The following is a 7,435-nucleotide window of genomic DNA, read 5'->3' on the forward strand; positions in this document are numbered from 1 at the left end:
GGCAAAAGCAGTCATTCAGGCAGTGTGCCTGAGGACTCAGGCAGTTAGTATTAAAGCCCGGTTTTAGGCCTAAAGGGAGGGCTTTGGGTATGTAAGAAAAGTCAGAAAATTTCAACAGCCTCAGACCAATACTTTTTGAGTTATGTAAAAAAAACAACAGGGGGGGGGTCAAATTGACCCCCCCCCAGCGGGAATAGGGTTAAGGATATCCCATTCTAAAGTTTTCAGCTCAATACATTTAACACAGCTTTTAAAAACCAATACATTAACAAAATTAAATCAAGAATTAATTACCCCAGTTGTAACTTTTGTGCGGAGTATTGTTTAAATAGATTATGAATTCTTGATTTCGATATCCTTCGTTGGCACTTTTAAATTTGATGATAAATGTTTGATTCTGCAGAGTATGCCTATAAACCACCGAGGGATATCGAAGAGGAATAACATTAATTCCTAGGTCTGCAGAAGATAGAGTTCAGTGATTGATCCCGAATTCTAGTAAATTTTGAATTGCCTGAGTCCCAATTTAAAGAATTTGAGTGGCGGCTTAATTTGGTTGGTTCCACTTGAAATCCAGTAATATTCATTCTCAATTTTTTTCAATTTTTTAGTTTTTTCAAAATTTAATTTCGAGGAAAAATATAAGAATAAATAATAAACAGTTATGTGTGTATTTGTTTATGCAAGATTAAGCAATTTTATTTTGCAAATGATATTCTCATAAATCTAGGGTTTAGTAGTTGAGCTGCAGGGATTCAGAAATAGAAAATAGGGAAATTATAAAAAACGAAAAAAAGCTAAAAAAGTAAATATTGTTTGGAAGAAAAAAACAATGATTTCTGGCCACAAACCATGATTTTCTAATCCTTGTATCTTTGCAACCCAGTGTCGTAGTGTCTAAATCAGGTCCAACTCCAATGTTAAAATAAACTTTTTACAATATAAGTTTAAATTAGAAAATTTAAATCAGTGATACAACCTTGGGCTACGGTTACGTCCTTGGGTTTATCATATAATCCTTCAGGGATTTAACTGTCTATTGATTTTTTTTATTCTGAGAGTATACATAGATATATTTTATTTTATTTTATTGGATATTTATAAATTATCATTTATGAACTTGATTTGAGTAAAATGATCAAAATTAATTTGATCATTAAATTGGTTAAAAAAAAACTTGGACGTGGGTACGTCGAAAAAACCGATTTTCTTCACTTGCAATTTTGTTGGGCGTGCTTTAAAATTAGACTTTTACAATTAAAGTAATAAAGTACGGTGGTAGGCCAATATAATAATAAAATGAAGACGACTTTTGATTTTAATTTTGATTTATATTAAGCTTTTAAACTTTAATTAGTTGTAAACTTGAAATTCGAAAAAAGCTTGTTAACAACCAAAACCTAAATTAAAAAGTCGTCTTTATTATATTGATATAATCGTCTACCACAAAAAAATTAAAGCAAACAAAAAATCGTCCCCCCACTCTTTAAGGTATACAAAATTTCTCTCGCTTTTAGAGTTTATGTTTTCCTCATTTTGATAAGTTACGAGAACAATAATAAAATAAAATCTTTATGTTTTTATAAAAGTTCAAATGCTTGCGAGGCTTTCGAAATATTTAATACCTCCACAAATGTAAAGTATACACCGTGGTATACAACAAAATCTGGGGGTGAGAGAAAGGGGGGGGGATTAAATCAACAAGAGATAAATATTAAATGATTCCTAAAACAGTTTTAAAAGAAACTTTTTAAGTTTTAACTTCGAAACAAGACAATGTCTGATTTACAACGGTACTCTTATAAAACTGGGATCTAATTAAAAATATGGACAAAAAAGTGTTTGATTCTAATATTGTCTCTATTGTTTCGTGGGAGCAAGAAATACGTCATTCACGTATATGTAGCGAAACTATTCTTGAAATAAAACAGTTTAAAAAAAAACAAACAAATTTATCTAATTCATATTTCGTTAGCCACGGCGTTGAATGTATGGTAGAACATCGGGTCTTTTGAAATCATTAACACAGTTCTTTTAAAAGACAATTTGAAAATCGGCTTTAATTTCCGAATACGTTTAATTCCCTTTTAAAATACTCAATTAATGTATATAATTGAGTAAGAAGCAAATATAAGGACAAATTTCTTATACCTCCTTCAATTAATGTATATAATTGAGTAAGAAGCAAATATAAGGACAAATTTCTTATACCTCCTTCAATTAATGTATATAATTGAGTAAGAAGCAAATATAAGGATACATTTCTTATACCTCCTTCAATTTTCAAGGCAACAAGTTGGCGGACCACATTTTGGAAATCCGAGGTACGATCTCCTGTAGTGGCTTTAATTAGAACACAGCTAAAATTATGATTGAGTAAAATGCCGCATAATAAAGAAGAAGACGTCACTTAAACCCAATGCTTATTTGAACACCCTATTCCGTCAATAGGATTCAAAAGCATGGGAGACTCGTGTTTGCTGACATTGATAAATATAAAAATAATACCTATTGAAGACAGCTTTAAATTTCTTGAGCTGGCTATCTGTAAGTGTTACAGCTTCCATAATTTCAAAATCTGAAAATAGAAGTTCATTGAACACATTGTTATGATTTTTTTCAAACAGTGCAATTCCTGAGGGATTTAGATTAAGGATTAAAGATTGAGGATTAATTATTTAGGATTGAGAATTGAAGATTGGGATTGAGGATTGAGAATTGGGAATTGGGAATTGAGGTTAAATAATTGCAGATTGAGGATTTAGGAATGATGATTAAGGATTGAGGATTAAGGATTTTATAATGAAGATTAATGAAGAGAGGATTGAGGAATAATCACTGATGTTTGGAGATTGCAAGTTGAGGATTAAGGATTGAAGATTATGATTTAGGATGAAGGACTGAGGATGAAGGATTGAGAATGAAGGATTACGCATTGCGAATAGAGAACAGAGGATTAAGGATTGGGGATGACTGGGATTGAGGATTGAGGATTGACTGTGAGTATAATTAGAACTGTATAATATTCCCCCTGATGTTTGAAGGAAACTGTAAAACTAAACCCTTACTTAGAGTTGAAATTTCAGTGAAGCACCCCCTCTTCTGCAGAGCTGTGAAATAGATTGAAAACTAAAAAAGTTATTTATAATTAAGTAAAGGGGTGAAATGACTATGTGCTTGACCGTGCAAGGGGGCTGTAGCTTAAGAGGGAATTACCCTGCATAGGGGTTGGAGCAAGGGGGAATCTGTGAAAGGTGGGGGAAATATCTGAAGTATAGGGGATATTTGGGTTAATACAGGCAGATGAGGGGTGTCCTAGATCTCAGGATTAGTCTCTTATTTATCCAAAATACAGCTGGTGTCTTAAGACAGCTTGCAGCTGCATGGCTTAAAGATAATTGTTTGATAATTTGTAATTGAAAGAAAAGAAAAATAAATAATTAAAACTAGTCAAAAATACAAATATATTTTTATTCAATTGAAATCTAGACGAAATTCTTTAAATCTCCAGTAATTTATTAAACACAAAAATAGGCAGATCACATTTAAGAAATACCAAGACCAAGACAAATTTTGTTAATTAAATTATTAAAGGTTTGATTAGAAAACGTAACTAAATCTAAACTCTTGGGAATTAAGCCGAGTTTTCAATAATATTTTCTTAAAGACACAACCCATAGAGGTAAAATTTGTAGAAAACGAATCCGACAATTTTGGGATTCGGCCTGACTTTTTTCGCAAACAAGTATTTGTTTTTATCAAAATAAAACAACCGTTTTTAAAAATGCTCGCTATCGGTAGGAAAGTATTGTTTTTCTACCGATTTTGAACGTAAATGAAAGTCTGTAAAAAGTTTAAACTTTAAAAACTGGAAACGTAGCATTTGGCTCCCTCTCTTTTCTTGTTTTCTTTCTGCAGCTATACTTGACTGTTAGAAAAGAGTAATTCAGAGTGTTAAAATCTTTTTTTGAGATACAAAGCTGTCGAAAACTAAAAATAACTTTGGAAATAATTGAGCTAGGGAAATAAAACTTTCATATTTCAGAAAAGCCAGTATATAAAAATAGATGGACACAAAAATTACTTCCCCCTTCCACCTTATACACCTTCCCCACACCCCTCATACACTGGGACACAAGTGTAGCTATAAAACAAGCTATTACTCTGGCTCTAAATACCATACAGGGACACAAGCGTAACTATAAAACAAGCTATTACTCTGGCTATAAATCCACACAGGGACACAAGCTTAGCTATCAACAATCTATTGTTTAGCTTTTGTGTTTTAGAAGTAATTGGAAAAACTCTCATAGACTTTTTCGAGAGAGCTAACAATCTTTAAATCCCTGTGCCCTTCGGCTCAATTCTTAGTTCAGCGCTCCTCCTCATCTCGTACTTGCTAGAATATTAATCTCCTTCCTTGCTTTCTATCGATCATTCTTTTTTCTCAAAATCCGGAAACTGACTGAAATTACAATTTAAAATCTGTTGTGGAAAATTTTATTTTTATTTACTATTTGTATTTTACTGTTTATAGTAATATATAGATTTCCCGGTAAATGTTTAACAAGTTGCTCGGATTCCATGAAACAATAATTTTTATTCAAGAATTATCGATTAAAGTTTAGATTTTAAAACTATTTTTGCCTTATTTAATAAAGCTGGGGTTTGCCTTTATGAACAGGAGAAGGGGGAGGGAACACTGTTTTACTTTGAAACTTGATTGATGAATATTCAACTGCATAGAGTACACAAAACGGATATTTAAAGAAATTGTATTTAACTTTTAGATTTAAATATAATATATAGTTTAAATACACACCCTTGACTCTGGAGTCAGGCAAACTAGCAATCTACAATAGAAACTTGAAAAAGAAAAATAAGTTTCTTAAAACTATTTATTTCTAAAGTTCCTGGATTTCCAGAATTAATTAAAGTGTCATATACAAATCTTTCATTTACATTTACAGGAAAGTTTGGAAGATTTTCTTCAGTCTACGCTAAGATATTATATCTTGTTCAGTCTACGCTAAGATATTGTATCTTGTTCAGTCTACACTAAGATATTATATCTTGTTTCAAATTCAGGTTATTTAATACTATTGTTATCTAGACTGGCCAGAGGTTTTCCAGATACAGAAACTTTAGAAACGACTTTGTTAAACGTATTAACCCTTTCTTCCGCGCTCAGGTCGTCCCTTGGGTCTACAATTAGATCCAATGGACAATGATTCTAATTGGTTCTTCGTTGACCAATGAGAGAACATAATTTTATTATTTCCATCGCGTGTTCATTTTATAAATCTAGCCAATTTTATTAATAATTCCGGAGATTTTAAATGTAAAATATAATAATAAATATTTATCATCTCTAGCCTTTGGGGACTCGAGCCTTCAAGAGTTAAAAAACCAAGTCGATTGGTTTTTATGCTAACCTTAAGTCTACCCTAAACTCGAGTGCTGGCTTGAGCTTTACTTGGCTTAAATAGACACTCCGTTCTGGTTTCGTTGAACATTTAAAGTGTGTCTTTTTTTTGCAAAGTCATCAAGTATAAACACCAAAACAGACGACCAGATAGCTCAGATCGTCATATAAATAGGACTTCAGTCTCATCCTTCGTGGGTAACCCTGTAAACAATAACGCTGTACTATCCCCATTCCCCAGGTATACAATTAATCAGAAATATCTCCGGAATAGATGTTTGTCTCCTGGATTTCAGGTTGGTTCTGAAATATCTCCGGAATATAATTTATTCACCTGTATTTCAGGTTGGTTCTAAAATATCTCCGAAATATACGTTTATCTCCTGTATTTCAGGTTGGTTCTGAAATATTTCCGGAATACAATTTTATCTCCTGGATTTATTGAACATTTAAAGTGTGTCTTTTTTTTGCAAAGTCATCAAGTATAAACACCAAAACAGACGACCAGATAGCTCAGATCGTCATATAAATAGCGCTTCAGTCTCATTCTTCGTGGGTAACCCTTTATACAATAACGTTGTACTATCCCCAGGTATACAATTATAAATCTTAAATATCTCCGGAATATATGTTTCTCTCAAGGATTTCAGGTTGGTTCTGAAATATCTCCGGAATATAATTTATTCACCTGTATTTCAGGTTGGTTCTAAAATATCTCTGAAATATAAGTTCATCTCCTGTATTTCAGGTTGGTTCTGAAATATCTCCGGCATATAATTTTATCTCCCTGAGTTCAGGTTGGTTCTAAAATATCTCCGGAATATAAGTTTATCTCCTGTATTTCAGGTTGGTTCTGAAATATCTCTGGAATTTATGTTTGTCTCAAGGATTTCAGGTTTGTTCTGAAATATCTCCGGAATATAGTTTAATCTCCTGGATTTCAGGTTGGTTCTGAAATATCTCCGAAATACAAGTTTATGTCCTGTATTTCAGGTTGGTTCTGAAATATCTCCGGAATACAAGTTTATCTCCTGGATTTCAGGTTGGTTCTGAAATATCTCCGGAATATAATTTCATCTCCTTTATTTCAAGTTGGTTCTAAAATATCTCCGAAATATACGTTTATCTCCTGTATTTCAGGTTGGTTCTGAAATATTTCCGGAATACAATTTTATCTCCTGGATTTCAGGTTGGTTCTGAAATACCTCCGGAATACGAGTTTGTCTCCTGGATTTCTCTTATTCTCCGACCGTCACAAAGTCTTTCCTCGGAGCAGTTTCCCGGCCTTACTCCGTCTCAGGACTCCACCGAGACCAGTTCTTATCGTATACCCTGATACCTGGACATTTTCGTTTTCGAAAATTAATTCTTTCTTAATTTGTACCTGTTTTATATGCTAAATTTGTAAAAGACTTTTCCATTAATTAATTCAGTATTACTTAAGTTTTTAAGTTTATTATACTTTTATAAGTTGGATAAATTTTATAACTTAATTATTTTTGCTTATATGGAAAACATAAACGTTGGTTTCCCCCTTGGAATTAACTTTTTGCTAAAAATCTTCTCTATTAATTTCCTTTATTTTTCCATGCCGATATTTGATATTTCAAACTGTATAATCGAATAGTCTGTAATATCCTGGGCTTACACAATCAGACTGCCAAGATATAAGTAAAAGTAAATTGGATTTTGTGGCAAGAGCTCAGTTCCTTTTTCTAAATTTTGTCCCATTCTTGAAGGGACGGTATTGGTGAGCATAATTTCAATGGATCAGTTCTTTGCATCGATGCCAATACCCGATTCACATGCGGTACCCTGGAAACCTTTATCTGATCTTTAATGTCAAAAATTGTTTGTTTTTTCTTCTAAGAGTGGATAATTATGATAATTTCTATGTATTTCCCTGTAGAAGAAATGTGCAAGTCACGTTTGTAGAAATCCACATTAAAAATTAATCAGTTTTCAAAGTTATAAACAATTCATTGTTTGAAATATCTAAAGTTTACGACT

Source organism: Eurytemora carolleeae, unplaced genomic scaffold (genome assembly GCF_000591075.1).
Source record: "Eurytemora carolleeae unplaced genomic scaffold, Eaff_2.0 scaffold473, whole genome shotgun sequence".
Taxonomy (NCBI): domain Eukaryota; kingdom Metazoa; phylum Arthropoda; class Copepoda; order Calanoida; family Temoridae; genus Eurytemora; species Eurytemora carolleeae.